General features: G+C 62.6%; 3 non-coding genes across 3 annotated transcripts; all 3 read left to right on the forward strand.

The window, feature by feature from the left end:
* Positions 1 to 5,784: 5,784 nt before the first annotated feature.
* LOC131866139 (5S ribosomal RNA) lies at positions 5,785 to 5,903 on the forward strand. Its single transcript, XR_009364771.1, has one exon. It is a non-coding gene; the product is annotated as a 5S ribosomal RNA (ribosomal RNA).
* A 7,807-nt stretch (positions 5,904 to 13,710) lies between these two features.
* On the forward strand, positions 13,711 to 13,829 carry LOC131866140 (5S ribosomal RNA). The gene has a single exon (XR_009364772.1). It is a non-coding gene; the product is annotated as a 5S ribosomal RNA (ribosomal RNA).
* Positions 13,830 to 21,635: 7,806 nt separating this feature from the next.
* On the forward strand, positions 21,636 to 21,754 carry LOC131866141 (5S ribosomal RNA). The gene has a single exon (XR_009364773.1). It is a non-coding gene; the product is annotated as a 5S ribosomal RNA (ribosomal RNA).
* The last annotated feature ends 246 nt before the right edge of the window (positions 21,755 to 22,000 follow it).

Below are 22,000 nucleotides of genomic sequence, written 5' to 3' on the forward strand. Positions count from 1 at the left end.
CGCGCAACCCAGCCAAGGTGTGCGCACCAAGGTGCACGCGAGGTGCGCACCCGGGGCAAACCGGGGTCCGACTTCGTGCACGCCGCACCTTGGAGCACACATCGGGGCGCTCCCGGGTTCGCACCGGCGTTGCGCACCGTGGTGGGCACCTCGGAGCACACCAAGGTGGGCAGCGAGGTGCGCACCTTTGATGCGATGCCTTCACTAATTTCCATAAAAGGCAAAAAAAAAACGAGATTTTAAAATTTCCGTTTTGAAAGATAGTGAGAAAAAGGGAATGCTGGTGCCATCTTGAGCCCGCCCTGGTGCGCAGCCCAGCCAAGGTGTGCGCACCAAGGTGCCCACCCTGGCGAAGGTGCGCGCCCGGGCAATTAACCCAACTTCCAACTTCGCGCGCGCCAGGGTGGGAGCGCACCCAACAACCGGGCCTGGGAAGAGCCAATGCGAGAAACCCCACCAAACGCTCTGACAAAAAAAGAGGGGGCGCTCCAGTAACCCCGCTTCGGAGCGCACCCTGGGCAAACCCAGCCAAGGTGCCCACCCCGGCCAAGGTGCAGGCGAGGTGCGCACCCGGGGCAAACCGGGCTCCGACAACGTGCACGCCGCACCTTGGAGCACACTTCGTAGCGCTCCCGGGTGCGCACCTCAGAGCACACCAAGGTGGGCAGCGAGGTGCGCACCTTTGATGCGCTGCCTTCACTAATTTCCAGAAAAGGCAAAAAAAAAAGGAGATTTTAAAATTTCCGTTTTGAAAGATAGTGAAAAAAACGGAACGCGCGTGCCATCTTGAGCCCGCCCTGGTGCGCAGCCCAGGTAAGGTGCCCACCCTGGCAAAGGTGCGCACCCGGGCAATTAACCCTACTTCCGACTTCGTGCGCGCCAGGGTGGCAACCGGGCCTCGGAAGAGCCAATGCGAGAAACCCCACCAAACGCTCCGACAAAAAAAGAGGCGGCGCTCCAATAACCCCGCTTCGGAGCGCAGCCGGGGCAAACCCAGCCAAGGTGCCCACCCCGACGAAGGTGCACGCGAGGTGCGCACCCGGGGCAAACCGGGCTCCGACAACGTGCACGCAGCACCTTGGAGCACACTTCGAAGCACTCCCGGGTGCCCACCGGCGTTGCGCACCGTGGTGGGCAGCGAGGTGCGCACCTTTGATGCGCTGCCTTCACTAATTTCCAGAAAAAGGCAAAAAAAAATGAGATTTTAAAATTTCCGTTTTGAAAGATAGTGAAAAAAAAGGAACGCGGGTGCCATCTTGAGCCCGCCCTGGTGCGCAGCCCAGGCAAGGCATGCGCACCAAGGTGCCCACCCGAGGTGCACACCCGGGGCAAACCGGGCTCCGACTTCGTGCAGGCCGCACCTTGGAGCACACTTCGGAGCGCTCCTTGGTGCGCACCATGGTGCCCACCAGGGCGCGCAACCCAGCCAAGGTCTGCACACTAAGGTGCCCACCCCGGCGAAGGTGCACGCGAGGTGCGCACCCGGGGCAAACCGGGCTCCGACTTCGTGCACGCCATGGTGCCCACCGCGGCGAAGGTGCACGCGAGGTGCGCACCCGGGGCAAACCGGGCTCCGACTTCGTGCACGCCGCACCTTGGAGCACACTTCGGAGCGCTCCTTGGTGCGCACCATGGTGCCCACCAGGGCGCGCAACCCAGCCAAGGTGTGCGCACCAAGGTGCACGCGAGGTGCGCACCCGGGGCAAACCGGGGTCCGACTTCGTGCACGCCGCACCTTGGAGCACACATCGGAGCGCTCCCAGGTTCGCACCAGCGTTGCGCACCTTTGATGCGCTGCCTTCACTAATTTCCAGAAAAGGCAAAAAAAAACGATATTTTAAAATTTCCGTTCTGAAAGATAGTGAAAAAAACGGAACGCGGGTGCCATCTTGAGCCCTTCCTGGTGCGCAGCCCAGGCAAGTTGTGCGCACCAAGGTGCCCACCCTGGCGGAGGTGCGCGCCCGGGGCAAACCGGGCTCCGACTTCGTGCACTGCATGGTGCCCACCAAGGCGCGCAACCCAGCCAAGGTGCCCACCGCAGCGAAGGTGCACGCGAGGTGCACACCCGGGGCAAACCGGGCTCCGACTTCGTGCACGCCGCACCTTGGAGCACACTTCAGAGCGCTCCTTGGTGCGCACCAGGGCGCGCAACCCAGCCGAGGTGCCCACCCCGGCGAAGGTGCACGCGAGGTGCGCACCCGGGGCAAACCGGGCTCCGACTTCGTGCACGCCATGGTGCCCACCGCGGCGAAGGTGCGCACCCGGGGCAAACCGGGCTCCGACTTCGTGCACGCCGCACCTTGGAGCACACTTCGGAGCGCTCCTTGGTGCGCACCATGGTGCCCACCAGGCCGCGCAACCCAGCCAAGGTGTGCGCACCAAGGTGCACGCGAGGTGCGCACCCGGGGCAAACCGGGGTCCGACTTCGTGCACGCCGCACCTTGGAGCACACATCGGGGCGCTCCCGGGTTCGCACCGGCGTTGCGCACCGTGGTGGGCACCTCGGAGCACACCAAGGTGGGCAGCGAGGTGCGCACCTTTGATGCGATGCCTTCACTAATTTCCATAAAAGGCAAAAAAAAAACGAGATTTTAAAATTTCCGTTTTGAAAGATAGTGAGAAAAAGGGAATGCTGGTGCCATCTTGAGCCCGCCCTGGTGCGCAGCCCAGCCAAGGTTTGCGCACCAAGGTGCCCACCCTGGCGAAGGTGCGCGCCCGGGCAATTAACCCAACTTCCAACTTCGCGCGCGCCAGGGTGGGAGCGCACCCAACAACCGGGCCTGGGAAGAGCCAATGCGAGAAACCCCACCAAACTCTCTGACAAAAAAAGAGGGGGCGCTCCAGTAACCCCGCTTCGGAGCGCACCCTGGGCAAACCCAGCCAAGGTGCCCACCCCGGCCAAGGTGCAGGCGAGGTGCGCACCCGGGGCAAACCGGGCTCCGACAACGTGCACGCCGCACCTTGGAGCACACTTCGTAGCGCTCCCGGGTGCGCACCTCAGAGCACACCAAGGTGGGCAGCGAGGTGCGCACCTTTGATGCGCTGCCTTCACTAATTTCCAGAAAAGGCAAAAAAAAAAGGAGATTTTAAAATTTCCGTTTTGAAAGATAGTGAAAAAAACGGAACGCGCGTGCCATCTTGAGCCCGCCCTGGTGCGCAGCCCAGGTAAGGTGCCACCCTGGCAAAGGTGCGCACCCGGGCAATTAACCCTACTTCCGACTTCGTGCGCGCCAGGGTGGCAACCGGGCCTCGGAAGAGCCAATGCGAGAAACCCCACCAAACGCTCCGACAAAAAAAGAGGCGGCGCTCCAATAACCCCGCTTCGGAGCGCAGCCGGGGCAAACCAAGCCAAGGTGCCCACCCCGACGAAGGTGCACGCGAGGTGCGCACCCGGGGCAAACCGGGCTCCGACAACGTGCACGCAGCACCTTGGAGCACACTTCGAAGCACTCCCGGGTGCCCACCGGCGTTGCGCACCGTGGTGGGCAGCGAGGTGCGCACCTTTGATGCGCTGCCTTCACTAATTTCCAGAAAAAGGCAAAAAAAAATGAGATTTTAAAATTTCCGTTTTGAAAGATAGTGAAAAAAAAGGAACGCGGGTGCCATCTTGAGCCCGCCCTGGTGCGCAGCCCAGGCAAGGCATGCGCACCAAGGTGCCCACCCGAGGTGCACACCCGGGGCAAACCGGGCTCCGACTTCGTGCAGGCCGCACCTTGGAGCACACTTCGGAGCGCTCCTTGGTGCGCACCATGGTGCCCACCAGGGCGCACCCGAGGCAAACCGGGCTCCGACTTCGTGCACGCCGCACCTTGGAGCACACATCGGAGCGCTCCCAGGTTCGCACCAGCGTTGCGCACCTTTGATGCGCTGCCTTCACTAATTTCCAGAAAAGGCAAAAAAAAACGATATTTTAAAATTTCCGTTCTGAAAGATAGTGAAAAAAACGGAACGCGGGTGCCATCTTGAGCCCTTCCTGATGCGCAGCCCAGGCAAGTTGTGCGCACCAAGGTGCCCACCCTGGCGGAGGTGCGCGCCCGGGGCAAACCGGGCTCCGACTTCGTGCACTGCATGGTGCCCACCAAGGCGCGCAACCCAGCCAAGGTGCCCACCGCAGCGAAGGTGCACGCGAGGTGCGCACCCGAGGTGCACACCCGGGGCAAACCGGGCTCCGACTTCGTGCACGCCGCACCTTGGAGCACACTTCAGAGCGCTCCTTGGTACGCACCAGGGCGCGCAACCCAGCCAAGGTGCTCACCCCGGCGAAGGTGCACGCGAGGTGCGCACCCGGGGCAAACCGGGCTCGGACTTCGTGCACGCCGCACCTTGGAGCACACATCGGAGCGCTCCCGGGTTCGCACCAGCATTGCGCACCTTTGATGCGCTGCCTTCACTAATTTCCAGAAAAGGCAAAAAAAAGAAAAAAATGAGATTTTAAAATTTCCGTTTTGAAAGATAGTGAAAAAAACGGAACGCGGGTGCCATCTTGAGCCCGCCCTGGTGTGCAGCCCAGGCAAGTTGTGCGCACCAAGGCACCCACCCTGGCCAAGGTGGGTCACGGGGTGGGTCCTAGGGTGGGTAACGGGGTGGGTACTAAGGTGCGTGCCAAGGTGGGTCATAGGGTGGGTGCCAAGGTGGGCACCAGGGTGGGTGTGCACCAACCCTAGCCAGGGTAGGTCACGGGGTGGTTGTCGGGGTGGGCGTCAAGGAGCCAAGGTGGGTGGCAAGTAGCCAAGTTGCGTGCCAAGGTGGGTGTCGGGGTGGGTGCCAAGGATCCAAGGTGGGTGCCAAGGAACCAAGGTGGGTGTCTGGGTGGGTGCCGAGGTGGGAGCCAGGGTGGGTCCCAAGGTGAGTGCAAAGGTGGGTGCCAGGGTCAAGGTGAGTGCCAATGTGGGTTCCAAGGTGCCAGGGTCAGGGTGAGTGCCAATGTGGGTTCAAAGGTGCTAAGTTGGGTGCGAGGTTGGGTGCGAGGGTGGGTGGGTGCCAAGGTGTGCTAGGTGGAAGCCCGGGTGGGTCGGCATCCCATGGGTGTCGAGTTGGGTGCCTGATGGGTGCTTCTTGTCAAGTTTTAGTCGTCGGGACTCATTTCGAGCCTTAGAGGTCGTTTCTTGTCCGGTTGCCCTGTCTTCGACCTGGGAACCCAATTTTGGTCCTCGGGTCCCATTTTTTTTTGTCTCGCATCCCACTTTTGGCCTGTGGCCTTTTCGGGGTCGATTCTCGTTTTGGGCATCAGAGCATGTTTCTTCTCCTAAAACCCAATATTTGTTTATTAAGTCTCGGAACACATTTTTGTTCTCGTGGACCCATCATGGGTCTTGGAACGCATTTGTGGTCCTTGGGTCCCATTTTGCATCCCGAAACTTGTGTTTTGGTGCTTGATCCCTATTTTGGGTGCCCACCTTGCACCAAGTGCGCACCCGGGGCAAACCGAGCGCCTTGGTGCACCGGGGCAAGATCGAGCGTGCACCCGAGGCGCCCCGAACATGCACCAAGGTGCACTCGGCCCACATGTGAGCGCAGGTCGTTGCGCCCGAGGTGGTGTGTGGGCACCGCGTTGCAGACGGGACACTGCACGCACACGACGCCCCCTCCAGGTGCACGCACGTAGGCCGGGCCGGGTGCACACCCGACGCCCTAGCAAGGTGCGCGCACCCGGGCAGGGCTCACACTTGGCGAACGGGGCGCACTTCGCGAGGGAGGGTGTGCACCTCGACGGGGGTGGGTGGCCGGGGTGGATTCGCACGTGGGTCGCGGTTTGCTAAGTACACACTGCGACAAGCTCATAACGGGTGCGATCATACCAGCGTTAGTGCACCGGATCCCATCAGAACTCCGCAGTTAAGCGCGCTTGGGCCGGAGTAGTACTGGGATGGGTGACCTCCCGGGAAGTCCCGGTGTTGCACCCTTTTTTAGTTTTTCGCCGGGCGTCGCAATGCTATTTGAATAAACCTTTTGCCCGTTTGCGTTCTCGTCGGGGCCGGGCCGGGCCGGGGTGCGCTGCCCGCACTACCGCGCGCGCGGGGGCGACACCGAGCGCGCACCCGAGGCGCCCCGAGCACACAGGCCACGGTGCAACCCGGGCGTTGTGCGCGCACCCCGGTGCGCCCGAGGTGCTGCGCGCGCACCCAGGTGAAATCGGTGTGCACCTCGGCCAGTGCGCGCTCGGTCGAGTCGCGCACGTTGGCCAAGGTGCACGGTGATGTTTCTTACTCTAAGGTTCCGCACCAGACGCCCGGGACAGGTGAGCGAAGCTGGGCGGGGCCGGGTGCGCGGCCGGGGCAGGTGCACGCAGCTGGAGAGAGCTTTGGAGCACACTTCGGAGCGCACCAATGATGCGCTCCATTCAAAAGTTTCCTGAAAAGGCAAAAAAAGTTGAGATTATAGAATTTCCCACTTGAGAGATTGTAAAAAAAAAAAATTTAAAATGAAGGAAACGCGGGTGCCAAGGTGTGCGCAGCCCAGCCAAGGTGTGCGCACCAAGGCGCCCACCCTGGCGAAGGTGCACGCAAGGTGCGCACCCGAGGCAAACCGGACAATTAACCCAACTTTCGACTTCGCGCGCACCTTGGAGCGCACTTCGGAGCGCTCCTTGGTGCGCACCAATCTTGGGCACCTCGGAGTGCACCATGGCGCCCACCAAGGTGCGCACCCGGGGCAAACCGAGCTCCGACTTCGTGCGCACCTTGGAGCGCACGAAAGGTGCGCACCATGGCGCCCACCAAGGTGCGCAGCCCAGCCAAGGCGTGCGCATCAAGGTGCGCACCCTGGCGAAGGTGCGCACCCGGGGCAAACCGAGCTCCGACTTCGTGCGCACCTTGGAGCGCACAAAAGGTGCGCAACCCAGCCAAGGTGTGCGCACCCCGGTCAAACCGAGCTCCGAATCGTGCGCACCAGAGGTGCACGCCATCGTGCGCACCTTGGAGCACACTTCGGAGCCCTCCTTGGTGCGCGCCGATGTTGCGCACCTCGGAGCGCACCCGGGGAAAACAATGCAATTAACCCGACTTTCGACTTCGTGGGCACCTCGGAGCGCTCTCGGGTTCGCACCTCGGAGCACACCGAGGTGCGCACCTTTGATGCGCTGCCTTCACCAATTTCCAGAAAAGGCAAGAAAACATTGAGAAGGTGTGCGCACCGAGGTGCCCACCCTGGCGAAGGTGCACGCGAGGTGCGCACCCGGGGCAAACCGGGCTCCGACTTCGTGCACGCCGCACCTTGGAGCACACTTCGGAGCGCTCCTTGGTGCGCACCAGGGCGCGCAACCCAGCCGAGGTGCCCACCCCGGCGAAGGTGCACGCGAGGTGCGCACCCGGGGCAAACCGGGCTCCGACTTCGTGCACGCCATGGTGCCCACCGCGGCGAAGGTGCACGCGAGGTGCGCACCCGGGGCAAACCGGGCTCCGACTTCGTGCACGCCGCACCTTGGAGCACACTTCGGAGCGCTCCTTGGTGCGCACCATGGTGCCCACCAGGGCGCGCAACCCCGCCGAAGGTGCACGCGAGGTGCGCACCCGGGGCAAACCGGGCTCCGACTTCGTGCACGCCGCACCTTGGAGCACACTTCGGAGCGCTCCTTGGTGCGCACCATGGTGCCCACCAGGGCGCGCAACCCCGCCGAAGGTGCACGCGAGGTGCGCACCCGGGGCAAACCGGGCTCCGACTTCGTGCACGCCATGGTGCGCACCGCGGCGAAGGTGCGCACCCGGGGCAAACCGGGCTCCGACTTCGTGCACGCCGCACCTTGGAGCACACTTCGGAGCGCTCCTTGGTGCGCACCAGGGCGCGCAACCCAGCCGAGGTGCCCACCCCGGCGAAGGTGCACGCGAGGTGCGTACCCGGGGCAAACCGGGCTCCGACTTCGTGCACGCCGCACCTTGGAGCACACTTCGGAGCGCTCCTTGGTGCGCACCATGGTGCCCACCAGGCCGCGCAACCCAGCCAAGGTGTGCGCACCAAGGTGCACGCGAGGTGCGCACCCGGGGCAAACCGGGGTCCGACTTCGTGCACGCCGCACCTTGGAGCACACATCGGGGCGCTCCCGGGTTCGCACCGGCGTTGCGCACCGTGGTGGGCACCTCGGAGCACACCAAGGTGGGCAGCGAGGTGCGCACCTTTGATGCGATGCCTTCACTAATTTCCATAAAAGGCAAAAAAAAAACGAGATTTTAAAATTTCCGTTTTGAAAGATAGTGAGAAAAAGGGAATGCTGGTGCCATCTTGAGCCCGCCCTGGTGCGCAGCCCAGCCAAGGTGTGCGCACCAAGGTGCCCACCCTGGCGAAGGTGCGCGCCCGGGCAATTAACCCAACTTCCAACTTCGCGCGCGCCAGGGTGGGAGCGCACCCAACAACCGGGCCTGGGAAGAGCCAATGCGAGAAACCCCACCAAACGCTCTGACAAAAAAAGAGGGGGCGCTCCAGTAACCCCGCTTCGGAGCGCACCCTGGGCAAACCCAGCCAAGGTGCCCACCCCGGCCAAGGTGCAGGCGAGGTGCGCACCCGGGGCAAACCGGGCTCCGACAACGTGCACGCCGCACCTTGGAGCACACTTCGTAGCGCTCCCGGGTGCGCACCTCAGAGCACACCAAGGTGGGCAGCGAGGTGCGCACCTTTGATGCGCTGCCTTCACTAATTTCCAGAAAAGGCAAAAAAAAAAGGAGATTTTAAAATTTCCGTTTTGAAAGATAGTGAAAAAAACGGAACGCGCGTGCCATCTTGAGCCCGCCCTGGTGCGCAGCCCAGGTAAGGTGCCCACCCTGGCAAAGGTGCGCACCCGGGCAATTAACCCTACTTCCGACTTCGTGCGCGCCAGGGTGGCAACCGGGCCTCGGAAGAGCCAATGCGAGAAACCCCACCAAACGCTCCGACAAAAAAAGAGGCGGCGCTCCAATAACCCCGCTTCGGAGCGCAGCCGGGGCAAACCCAGCCAAGGTGCCCACCCCGACGAAGGTGCACGCGAGGTGCGCACCCGGGGCAAACCGGGCTCCGACAACGTGCACGCAGCACCTTGGAGCACACTTCGAAGCACTCCCGGGTGCCCACCGGCGTTGCGCACCGTGGTGGGCAGCGAGGTGCGCACCTTTGATGCGCTGCCTTCACTAATTTCCAGAAAAAGGCAAAAAAAAATGAGATTTTAAAATTTCCGTTTTGAAAGATAGTGAAAAAAAAGGAACGCGGGTGCCATCTTGAGCCCGCCCTGGTGCGCAGCCCAGGCAAGGCATGCGCACCAAGGTGCCCACCCGAGGTGCACACCCGGGGCAAACCGGGCTCCGACTTCGTGCAGGCCGCACCTTGGAGCACACTTCGGAGCGCTCCTTGGTGCGCACCATGGTGCCCACCAGGGCGCGCAACCCAGCCAAGGTCTGCACACTAAGGTGCCCACCCCGGCGAAGGTGCACGCGAGGTGCGCACCCGGGGCAAACCGGGCTCCGACTTCGTGCACGCCATGGTGCCCACCGCGGCGAAGGTGCACGCGAGGTGCGCACCCGGGGCAAACCGGGCTCCGACTTCGTGCACGCCGCACCTTGGAGCACACTTCGGAGCGCTCCTTGGTGCGCACCATGGTGCCCACCAGGGCGCGCAACCCAGCCAAGGTGTGCGCACCAAGGTGCACGCGAGGTGCGCACCCGGGGCAAACCGGGGTCCGACTTCGTGCACGCCGCACCTTGGAGCACACATCGGAGCGCTCCCAGGTTCGCACCAGCGTTGCGCACCTTTGATGCGCTGCCTTCACTAATTTCCAGAAAAGGCAAAAAAAAACGATATTTTAAAATTTCCGTTCTGAAAGATAGTGAAAAAAACGGAACGCGGGTGCCATCTTGAGCCCTTCCTGGTGCGCAGCCCAGGCAAGTTGTGCGCACCAAGGTGCCCACCCTGGCGGAGGTGCGCGCCCGGGGCAAACCGGGCTCCGACTTCGTGCACTGCATGGTGCCCACCAAGGCGCGCAACCCAGCCAAGGTGCCCACCGCAGCGAAGGTGCACGCGAGGTGCACACCCGGGGCAAACCGGGCTCCGACTTCGTGCACGCCGCACCTTGGAGCACACTTCAGAGCGCTCCTTGGTGCGCACCAGGGCGCGCAACCCAGCCGAGGTGCCCACCCCGGCGAAGGTGCACGCGAGGTGCGCACCCGGGGCAAACCGGGCTCCGACTTCGTGCACGCCATGGTGCCCACCGCGGCGAAGGTGCGCACCCGGGGCAAACCGGGCTCCGACTTCGTGCACGCCGCACCTTGGAGCACACTTCGGAGCGCTCCTTGGTGCGCACCATGGTGCCCACCAGGCCGCGCAACCCAGCCAAGGTGTGCGCACCAAGGTGCACGCGAGGTGCGCACCCGGGGCAAACCGGGGTCCGACTTCGTGCACGCCGCACCTTGGAGCACACATCGGGGCGCTCCCGGGTTCGCACCGGCGTTGCGCACCGTGGTGGGCACCTCGGAGCACACCAAGGTGGGCAGCGAGGTGCGCACCTTTGATGCGATGCCTTCACTAATTTCCATAAAAGGCAAAAAAAAAACGAGATTTTAAAATTTCCGTTTTGAAAGATAGTGAGAAAAAGGGAATGCTGGTGCCATCTTGAGCCCGCCCTGGTGCGCAGCCCAGCCAAGGTTTGCGCACCAAGGTGCCCACCCTGGCGAAGGTGCGCGCCCGGGCAATTAACCCAACTTCCAACTTCGCGCGCGCCAGGGTGGGAGCGCACCCAACAACCGGGCCTGGGAAGAGCCAATGCGAGAAACCCCACCAAACTCTCTGACAAAAAAAGAGGGGGCGCTCCAGTAACCCCGCTTCGGAGCGCACCCTGGGCAAACCCAGCCAAGGTGCCCACCCCGGCCAAGGTGCAGGCGAGGTGCGCACCCGGGGCAAACCGGGCTCCGACAACGTGCACGCCGCACCTTGGAGCACACTTCGTAGCGCTCCCGGGTGCGCACCTCAGAGCACACCAAGGTGGGCAGCGAGGTGCGCACCTTTGATGCGCTGCCTTCACTAATTTCCAGAAAAGGCAAAAAAAAAAGGAGATTTTAAAATTTCCGTTTTGAAAGATAGTGAAAAAAACGGAACGCGCGTGCCATCTTGAGCCCGCCCTGGTGCGCAGCCCAGGTAAGGTGCCACCCTGGCAAAGGTGCGCACCCGGGCAATTAACCCTACTTCCGACTTCGTGCGCGCCAGGGTGGCAACCGGGCCTCGGAAGAGCCAATGCGAGAAACCCCACCAAACGCTCCGACAAAAAAAGAGGCGGCGCTCCAATAACCCCGCTTCGGAGCGCAGCCGGGGCAAACCAAGCCAAGGTGCCCACCCCGACGAAGGTGCACGCGAGGTGCGCACCCGGGGCAAACCGGGCTCCGACAACGTGCACGCAGCACCTTGGAGCACACTTCGAAGCACTCCCCGGGTGCCCACCGGCGTTGCGCACCGTGGTGGGCAGCGAGGTGCGCACCTTTGATGCGCTGCCTTCACTAATTTCCAGAAAAAGGCAAAAAAAAATGAGATTTTAAAATTTCCGTTTTGAAAGATAGTGAAAAAAAAGGAACGCGGGTGCCATCTTGAGCCCGCCCTGGTGCGCAGCCCAGGCAAGGCATGCGCACCAAGGTGCCCACCCGAGGTGCACACCCGGGGCAAACCGGGCTCCGACTTCGTGCAGGCCGCACCTTGGAGCACACTTCGGAGCGCTCCTTGGTGCGCACCATGGTGCCCACCAGGGCGCACCCGAGGCAAACCGGGCTCCGACTTCGTGCACGCCGCACCTTGGAGCACACATCGGAGCGCTCCCAGGTTCGCACCAGCGTTGCGCACCTTTGATGCGCTGCCTTCACTAATTTCCAGAAAAGGCAAAAAAAAAACGATATTTTAAAATTTCCGTTCTGAAAGATAGTGAAAAAAACGGAACGCGGGTGCCATCATGAGCCCTTCCTGATGCGCAGCCCAGGCAAGTTGTGCGCACCAAGGTGCCCACCCTGGCGGAGGTGCGCGCCCGGGGCAAACCGGGCTCCGACTTCGTGCACTGCATGGTGCCCACCAAGGCGCGCAACCCAGCCAAGGTGCCCACCGCAGCGAAGGTGCACGCGAGGTGCGCACCCGAGGTGCACACCCGGGGCAAACCGGGCTCCGACTTCGTGCACGCCGCACCTTGGAGCACACTTCAGAGCGCTCCTTGGTACGCACCAGGGCGCGCAACCCAGCCAAGGTGCTCACCCCGGCGAAGGTGCACGCGAGGTGCGCACCCGGGGCAAACCGGGCTCGGACTTCGTGCACGCCGCACCTTGGAGCACACATCGGAGCGCTCCCGGGTTCGCACCAGCATTGCGCACCTTTGATGCGCTGCCTTCACTAATTTCCAGAAAAGGCAAAAAAAAGAAAAAAATGAGATTTTAAAATTTCCGTTTTGAAAGATAGTGAAAAAAAACGGAACGCGGGTGCCATCTTGAGCCCGCCCTGGTGTGCAGCCCAGGCAAGTTGTGCGCACCAAGGCACCCACCCTGGCCAAGGTGGGTCACGGGGTGGGTCCTAGGGTGGGTAACGGGGTGGGTACTAAGGTGCGTGCCAAGGTGGGTCATAGGGTGGGTGCCAAGGTGGGCACCAGGGTGGGTGTGCACCAACCCTAGCCAGGGTAGGTCACGGGGTGGTTGTCGGGGTGGGCGTCAAGGAGCCAAGGTGGGTGGCAAGTAGCCAAGTTGCGTGCCAAGGTGGGTGTCGGGGTGGGTGCCAAGGATCCAAGGTGGGTGCCAAGGAACCAAGGTGGGTGTCTGGGTGGGTGCCGAGGTGGGAGCCAGGGTGGGTCCCAAGGTGAGTGCAAAGGTGGGTGCCAGGGTCAAGGTGAGTGCCAATGTGGGTTCCAAGGTGCCAGGGTCAGGGTGAGTGCCAATGTGGGTTCAAAGGTGCTAAGTTGGGTGCGAGGTTGGGTGCGAGGGTGGGTGGGTGCCAAGGTGTGCTAGGTGGAAGCCCGGGTGGGTCGGCATCCCATGGGTGTCGAGTTGGGTGCCTGATGGGTGCTTCTTGTCAAGTTTTAGTCGTCGGGACTCATTTCGAGCCTTAGAGGTCGTTTCTTGTCCGGTTGCCCTGTCTTCGACCTGGGAACCCAATTTTGGTCCTCGGGTCCCATTTTTTTTTGTCTCGCATCCCACTTTTGGCCTGTGGCCTTTTCGGGGTCGATTCTCGTTTTGGGCATCAGAGCATGTTTCTTCTCCTAAAACCCAATATTTGTTTATTAAGTCTCGGAACACATTTTTGTTCTCGTGGACCCATCATGGGTCTTGGAACGCATTTGTGGTCCTTGGGTCCCATTTTGCATCCCGAAACTTGTGTTTTGGTGCTTGATCCCTATTTTGGGTGCCCACCTTGCACCAAGTGCGCACCCGGGGCAAACCGAGCGCCTTGGTGCACCGGGGCAAGATCGAGCGTGCACCCGAGGCGCCCCGAACATGCACCAAGGTGCACTCGGCCCACATGTGAGCGCAGGTCGTTGCGCCCGAGGTGGTGTGTGGGCACCGCGTTGCAGACGGGACACTGCACGCACACGACGCCCCCTCCAGGTGCACGCACGTAGGCCGGGCCGGGTGCACACCCGACGCCCTAGCAAGGTGCGCGCACCCGGGCAGGGCTCACACTTGGCGAACGGGGCGCACTTCGCGAGGGAGGGTGTGCACCTCGACGGGGGTGGGTGGCCGGGGTGGATTCGCACGTGGGTCGCGGTTTGCTAAGTACACACTGCGACAAGCTCATAACGGGTGCGATCATACCAGCGTTAGTGCACCGGATCCCATCAGAACTCCGCAGTTAAGCGCGCTTGGGCCGGAGTAGTACTGGGATGGGTGACCTCCCGGGAAGTCCCGGTGTTGCACCCTTTTTTAGTTTTTCGCCGGGCGTCGCAATGCTATTTGAATAAACCTTTTGCCCGTTTGCGTTCTCGTCGGGGCCGGGCCGGGCCGGGGTGCGCTGCCCGCACTACCGCGCGCGCGGGGGGCGACACCGAGCGCGCACCCGAGGCGCCCCGAGCACACAGGCCACGGTGCAACCCGGGCGTTGTGCGCGCACCCCGGTGCGCCCGAGGTGCTGCGCGCGCACCCAGGTGAAATCGGTGTGCACCTCGGCCAGTGCGCGCTCGGTCGAGTCGCGCACGTTGGCCAAGGTGCACGGTGATGTTTCTTACTCTAAGGTTCCGCACCAGACGCCCGGGACAGGTGAGCGAAGCTGGGCGGGGCCGGGTGCGCGGCCGGGGCAGGTGCACGCAGCTGGAGAGAGCTTTGGAGCACACTTCGGAGCGCACCAATGATGCGCTCCATTCAAAAGTTTCCTGAAAAGGCAAAAAAAGTTGAGATTATAGAATTTCCCACTTGAGAGATTGTAAAAAAAAAAAATTTAAAATGAAGGAAACGCGGGTGCCAAGGTGTGCGCAGCCCAGCCAAGGTGTGCGCACCAAGGCGCCCACCCTGGCGAAGGTGCACGCAAGGTGCGCACCCGAGGCAAACCGGACAATTAACCCAACTTTCGACTTCGCGCGCACCTTGGAGCGCACTTCGGAGCGCTCCTTGGTGCGCACCAATCTTGGGCACCTCGGAGTGCACCATGGCGCCCACCAAGGTGCGCACCCGGGGCAAACCGAGCTCCGACTTCGTGCGCACCTTGGAGCGCACGAAAGGTGCGCACCATGGCGCCCACCAAGGTGCGCAGCCCAGCCAAGGCGTGCGCATCAAGGTGCGCACCCTGGCGAAGGTGCGCACCCGGGGCAAACCGAGCTCCGACTTCGTGCGCACCTTGGAGCGCACAAAAGGTGCGCAACCCAGCCAAGGTGTGCGCACCCCGGTCAAACCGAGCTCCGAATCGTGCGCACCAGAGGTGCACGCCATCGTGCGCACCTTGGAGCACACTTCGGAGCCCTCCTTGGTGCGCGCCGATGTTGCGCACCTCGGAGCGCACCCGGGGAAAACAATGCAATTAACCCGACTTTCGACTTCGTGGGCACCTCGGAGCGCTCTCGGGTTCGCACCTCGGAGCACACCGAGGTGCGCACCTTTGATGCGCTGCCTTCACCAATTTCCAGAAAAGGCAAGAAAACATTGAGAAGGTGTGCGCACCGAGGTGCCCACCCTGGCGAAGGTGCACGCGAGGTGCGCACCCGGGGCAAACCGGGCTCCGACTTCGTGCACGCCGCACCTTGGAGCACACTTCGGAGCGCTCCTTGGTGCGCACCAGGGCGCGCAACCCAGCCGAGGTGCCCACCCCGGCGAAGGTGCACGCGAGGTGCGCACCCGGGGCAAACCGGGCTCCGACTTCGTGCACGCCATGGTGCCCACCGCGGCGAAGGTGCACGCGAGGTGCGCACCCGGGGCAAACCGGGCTCCGACTTCGTGCACGCCGCACCTTGGAGCACACTTCGGAGCGCTCCTTGGTGCGCACCATGGTGCCCACCAGGGCGCGCAACCCCGCCGAAGGTGCACGCGAGGTGCGCACCCGGGGCAAACCGGGCTCCGACTTCGTGCACGCCGCACCTTGGAGCACACTTCGGAGCGCTCCTTGGTGCGCACCATGGTGCCCACCAGGGCGCGCAACCCCGCCGAAGGTGCACGCGAGGTGCGCACCCGGGGCAAACCGGGCTCCGACTTCGTGCACGCCATGGTGCGCACCGCGGCGAAGGTGCGCACCCGGGGCAAACCGGGCTCCGACTTCGTGCACGCCGCACCTTGGAGCACACTTCGGAGCGCTCCTTGGTGCGCACCAGGGCGCGCAACCCAGCCGAGGTGCCCACCCCGGCGAAGGTGCACGCGAGGTGCGTACCCGGGGCAAACCGGGCTCCGACTTCGTGCACGCCGCACCTTGGAGCACACTTCGGAGCGCTCCTTGGTGCGCACCATGGTGCCCACCAGGCCGCGCAACCCAGCCAAGGTGTGCGCACCAAGGTGCACGCGAGGTGCGCACCCGGGGCAAACCGGGGTCCGACTTCGTGCACGCCGCACCTTGGAGCACACATCGGGGCGCTCCCGGGTTCGCACCGGCGTTGCGCACCGTGGTGGGCACCTCGGAGCACACCAAGGTGGGCAGCGAGGTGCGCACCTTTGATGCGATGCCTTCACTAATTTCCATAAAAGGCAAAAAAAAAACGAGATTTTAAAATTTCCGTTTTGAAAGATAGTGAGAAAAAGGGAATGCTGGTGCCATCTTGAGCCCGCCCTGGTGCGCAGCCCAGCCAAGGTGTGCGCACCAAGGTGCCCACCCTGGCGAAGGTGCGCGCCCGGGCAATTAACCCAACTTCCAACTTCGCAGCGCGCCAGGGTGGGAGCGCACCCAACAACCGGGCCTGGGAAGAGCCAATGCGAGAAACCCCACCAAACGCTCTGACAAAAAAAGAGGGGGCGCTCCAGTAACCCCGCTTCGGAGCGCACCCTGGGCAAACCCAGCCAAGGTGCCCACCCCGGCCAAGGTGCAGGCGAGGTGCGCACCCGGGGCAAACCGGGCTCCGACAACGTGCACGCCGCACCTTGGAGCACACTTCGTAGCGCTCCCGGGTGCGCACCTCAGAGCACACCAAGGTGGGCAGCGAGGTGCGCACCTTTGATGCGCTGCCTTCACTAATTTCCAGAAAAGGCAAAAAAAAAAGGAGATTTTAAAATTTCCGTTTTGAAAGATAGTGAAAAAAACGGAACGCGCGTGCCATCTTGAGCCCGCCCTGGTGCGCAGCCCAGGTAAGGTGCCCACCCTGGCAAAGGTGCGCACCCGGGCAATTAACCCTACTTCCGACTTCGTGCGCGCCAGGGTGGCAACCGGGCCTCGGAAGAGCCAATGCGAGAAACCCCACCAAACGCTCCGACAAAAAAAGAGGCGGCGCTCCAATAACCCCGCTTCGGAGCGCAGCCGGGGCAAACCCAGCCAAGGTGCCCACCCCGACGAAGGTGCACGCGAGGTGCGCACCCGGGGCAAACCGGGCTCCGACAACGTGCACGCAGCACCTTGGAGCACACTTCGAAGCACTCCCGGGTGCCCACCGGCGTTGCGCACCGTGGTGGGCAGCGAGGTGCGCACCTTTGATGCGCTGCCTTCACTAATTTCCAGAAAAAGGCAAAAAAAAATGAGATTTTAAAATTTCCGTTTTGAAAGATAGTGAAAAAAAAGGAACGCGGGTGCCATCTTGAGCCCGCCCTGGTGCGCAGCCCAGGCAAGGCATGCGCACCAAGGTGCCCACCCGAGGTGCACACCCGGGGCAAACCGGGCTCCGACTTCGTGCAGGCCGCACCTTGGAGCACACTTCGGAGCGCTCCTTGGTGCGCACCATGGTGCCCACCAGGGCGCGCAACCCAGCCAAGGTCTGCACACCAAGGTGCCCACCCCGGCGAAGGTGCACGCGAGGTGCGCACCCGGGGCAAACCGGGCTCCGACTTCGTGCACGCCATGGTGCCCACCGCGGCGAAGGTGCACGCGAGGTGCGCACCCGGGGCAAACCGGGCTCCGACTTCGTGCACGCCGCACCTTGGAGCACACTTCGGAGCGCTCCTTGGTGCGCACCATGGTGCCCACCAGGGCGCGCAACCCAGCCAAGGTGTGCGCACCAAGGTGCACGCGAGGTGCGCACCCGGGGCAAACCGGGGTCCGACTTCGTGCACGCCGCACCTTGGAGCACACATCGGAGCGCTCCCAGGTTCGCACCAGCGTTGCGCACCTTTGATGCGCTGCCTTCACTAATTTCCAGAAAAGGCAAAAAAAAACGATATTTTAAAATTTCCGTTCTGAAAGATAGTGAAAAAAACGGAACGCGGGTGCCATCTTGAGCCCTTCCTGGTGCGCAGCCCAGGCAAGTTGTGCGCACCAAGGTGCCCACCCTGGCGGAGGTGCGCGCCCGGGGCAAACCGGGCTCCGACTTCGTGCACTGCATGGTGCCCACCAAGGCGCGCAACCCAGCCAAGGTGCCCACCGCAGCGAAGGTGCACGCGAGGTGCACACCCGGGGCAAACCGGGCTCCGACTTCGTGCACGCCGCACCTTGGAGCACACTTCAGAGCGCTCCTTGGTGCGCACCAGGGCGCGCAACCCAGCCGAGGTGCCCACCCCGGCGAAGGTGCACGCGAGGTGCGCACCCGGGGCAAACCGGGCTCCGACTTCGTGCACGCCATGGTGCCCACCGCGGCGAAGGTGCGCACCCGGGGCAAACCGGGCTCCGACTTCGTGCACGCCGCACCTTGGAGCACACTTCGGAGCGCTCCTTGGTGCGCACCATGGTGCCCACCAGGCCGCGCAACCCAGCCAAGGTGTGCGCACCAAGGTGCACGCGAGGTGCGCACCCGGGGCAAACCGGGGTCCGACTTCGTGCACGCCGCACCTTGGAGCACACATCGGGGCGCTCCCGGGTTCGCACCGGCGTTGCGCACCGTGGTGGGCACCTCGGAGCACACCAAGGTGGGCAGCGAGGTGCGCACCTTTGATGCGATGCCTTCACTAATTTCCATAAAAGGCAAAAAAAAAACGAGATTTTAAAATTTCCGTTTTGAAAGATAGTGAGAAAAAGGGAATGCTGGTGCCATCTTGAGCCCGCCCTGGTGCGCAGCCCAGCCAAGGTTTGCGCACCAAGGTGCCCACCCTGGCGAAGGTGCGCGCCCGGGCAATTAACCCAACTTCCAACTTCGCGCGCGCCAGGGTGGGAGCGCACCCAACAACCGGGCCTGGGAAGAGCCAATGCGAGAAACCCCACCAAACTCTCTGACAAAAAAAGAGGGGGCGCTCCAGTAACCCCGCTTCGGAGCGCACCCTGGGCAAACCCAGCCAAGGTGCCCACCCCGGCCAAGGTGCAGGCGAGGTGCGCACCCGGGGCAAACCGGGCTCCGACAACGTGCACGCCGCACCTTGGAGCACACTTCGTAGCGCTCCCGGGTGCGCACCTCAGAGCACACCAAGGTGGGCAGCGAGGTGCGCACCTTTGATGCGCTGCCTTCACTAATTTCCAGAAAAGGCAAAAAAAAAAGGAGATTTTAAAATTTCCGTTTTGAAAGATAGTGAAAAAAACGGAACGCGCGTGCCATCTTGAGCCCGCCCTGGTGCGCAGCCCAGGTAAGGTGCCACCCTGGCAAAGGTGCGCACCCGGGCAATTAACCCTACTTCCGACTTCGTGCGCGCCAGGGTGGCAACCGGGCCTCGGAAGAGCCAATGCGAGAAACCCCACCAAACGCTCCGACAAAAAAAGAGGCGGCGCTCCAATAACCCCGCTTCGGAGCGCAGCCGGGGCAAACCAAGCCAAGGTGCCCACCCCGACGAAGGTGCACGCGAGGTGCGCACCCGGGGCAAACCGGGCTCCGACAACGTGCACGCAGCACCTTGGAGCACACTTCGAAGCACTCCCGGGTGCCCACCGGCGTTGCGCACCGTGGTGGGCAGCGAGGTGCGCACCTTTGATGCGCTGCCTTCACTAATTTCCAGAAAAAGGCAAAAAAAAATGAGATTTTAAAATTTCCGTTTTGAAAGATAGTGAAAAAAAAGGAACGCGGGTGCCATCTTGAGCCCGCCCTGGTGCGCAGCCCAGGCAAGGCATGCGCACCAAGGTGCCCACCCGAGGTGCACACCCGGGGCAAACCGGGCTCCGACTTCGTGCAGGCCGCACCTTGGAGCACACTTCGGAGCGCTCCTTGGTGCGCACCATGGTGCCCACCAGGGCGCACCCGAGGCAAACCGGGCTCCGACTTCGTGCACGCCGCACCTTGGAGCACACATCGGAGCGCTCCCAGGTTCGCACCAGCGTTGCGCACCTTTGATGCGCTGCCTTCACTAATTTCCAGAAAAGGCAAAAAAAAACGATATTTTAAAATTTCCGTTCTGAAAGATAGTGAAAAAAACGGAACGCGGGTGCCATCTTGAGCCCTTCCTGATGCGCAGCCCAGGCAAGTTGTGCGCACCAAGGTGCCCACCCTGGCGGAGGTGCGCGCCCGGGGCAAACCGGGCTCCGACTTCGTGCACTGCATGGTGCCCACCAAGGCGCGCAACCCAGCCAAGGTGCCCACCGCAGCGAAGGTGCACGCGAGGTGCGCACCCGAGGTGCACACCCGGGGCAAACCGGGCTCCGACTTCGTGCACGCCGCACCTTGGAGCACACTTCAGAGCGCTCCTTGGTACGCACCAGGGCGCGCAACCCAGCCAAGGTGCTCACCCCGGCGAAGGTGCACGCGAGGTGCGCACCCGGGGCAAACCGGGCTCGGACTTCGTGCACGCCGCACCTTGGAGCACACATCGGAGCGCTCCCGGGTTCGCACCAGCATTGCGCACCTTTGATGCGCTGCCTTCACTAATTTCCAGAAAAGGCAAAAAAAAGAAAAAAATGAGATTTTAAAATTTCCGTTTTGAAAGATAGTGAAAAAAACGGAACGCGGGTGCCATCTTGAGCCCGCCCTGGTGTGCAGCCCAGGCAAGTTGTGCGCACCAAGGCACCCACCCTGGCCAAGGTGGGTCACGGGGTGGGTCCTAGGGTGGGTAACGGGGTGGGTACTAAGGTGCGTGCCAAGGTGGGTCATAGGGTGGGTGCCAAGGTGGGCACCAGGGTGGGTGTGCACCAACCCTAGCCAGGGTAGGTCACGGGGTGGTTGTCGGGGTGGGCGTCAAGGAGCCAAGGTGGGTGGCAAGTAGCCAAGTTGCGTGCCAAGGTGGGTGTCGGGGTGGGTGCCAAGGATCCAAGGTGGGTGCCAAGGAACCAAGGTGGGTGTCTGGGTGGGTGCCGAGGTGGGAGCCAGGGTGGGTCCCAAGGTGAGTGCAAAGGTGGGTGCCAGGGTCAAGGTGAGTGCCAATGTGGGTTCCAAGGTGCCAGGGTCAGGGTGAGTGCCAATGTGGGTTCAAAGGTGCTAAGTTGGGTGCGAGGTTGGGTGCGAGGGTGGGTGGGTGCCAAGGTGTGCTAGGTGGAAGCCCGGGTGGGTCGGCATCCCATGGGTGTCGAGTTGGGTGCCTGATGGGTGCTTCTTGTCAAGTTTTAGTCGTCGGGACTCATTTCGAGCCTTAGAGGTCGTTTCTTGTCCGGTTGCCCTGTCTTCGACCTGGGAACCCAATTTTGGTCCTCGGGTCCCATTTTTTTTTGTCTCGCATCCCACTTTTGGCCTGTGGCCTTTTCGGGGTCGATTCTCGTTTTGGGCATCAGAGCATGTTTCTTCTCCTAAAACCCAATATTTGTTTATTAAGTCTCGGAACACATTTTTGTTCTCGTGGACCCATCATGGGTCTTGGAACGCATTTGTGGTCCTTGGGTCCCATTTTGCATCCCGAAACTTGTGTTTTGGTGCTTGATCCCTATTTTGGGTGCCCACCTTGCACCAAGTGCGCACCCGGGGCAAACCGAGCGCCTTGGTGCACCGGGGCAAGATCGAGCGTGCACCCGAGGCGCCCCGAACATGCACCAAGGTGCACTCGGCCCACATGTGAGCGCAGGTCGTTGCGCCCGAGGTGGTGTGTGGGCACCGCGTTGCAGACGGGACACTGCACGCACACGACGCCCCCTCCAGGTGCACGCACGTAGGCCGGGCCGGGTGCACACCCGACGCCCTAGCAAGGTGCGCGCACCCGGGCAGGGCTCACACTTGGCGAACGGGGCGCACTTCGCGAGGGAGGGTGTGCACCTCGACGGGGGTGGGTGGCCGGGGTGGATTCGCACGTGGGTCGCGGTTTGCTAAGTACACACTGCGACAAGCTCATAACGGGTGCGATCATACCAGCGTTAGTGCACCGGATCCCATCAGAACTCCGCAGTTAAGCGCGCTTGGGCCGGAGTAGTACTGGGATGGGTGACCTCCCGGGAAGTCCCGGTGTTGCACCCTTTTTTAGTTTTTCGCCGGGCGTCGCAATGCTATTTGAATAAACCTTTTGCCCGTTTGCGTTCTCGTCGGGGCCGGGCCGGGCCGGGGTGCGCTGCCCGCACTACCGCGCGCGCGGGGGCGACACCGAGCGCGCACCCGAGGCGCCCCGAGCACACAGGCCACGGTGCAACCCGGGCGTTGTGCGCGCACCCCGGTGCGCCCGAGGTGCTGCGCGCGCACCCAGGTGAAATCGGTGTGCACCTCGGC

Source organism: Cryptomeria japonica, unplaced genomic scaffold (genome assembly GCF_030272615.1).
Source record: "Cryptomeria japonica unplaced genomic scaffold, Sugi_1.0 HiC_scaffold_132, whole genome shotgun sequence".
Taxonomy (NCBI): Eukaryota; Viridiplantae; Streptophyta; class Pinopsida; order Cupressales; family Cupressaceae; genus Cryptomeria; species Cryptomeria japonica.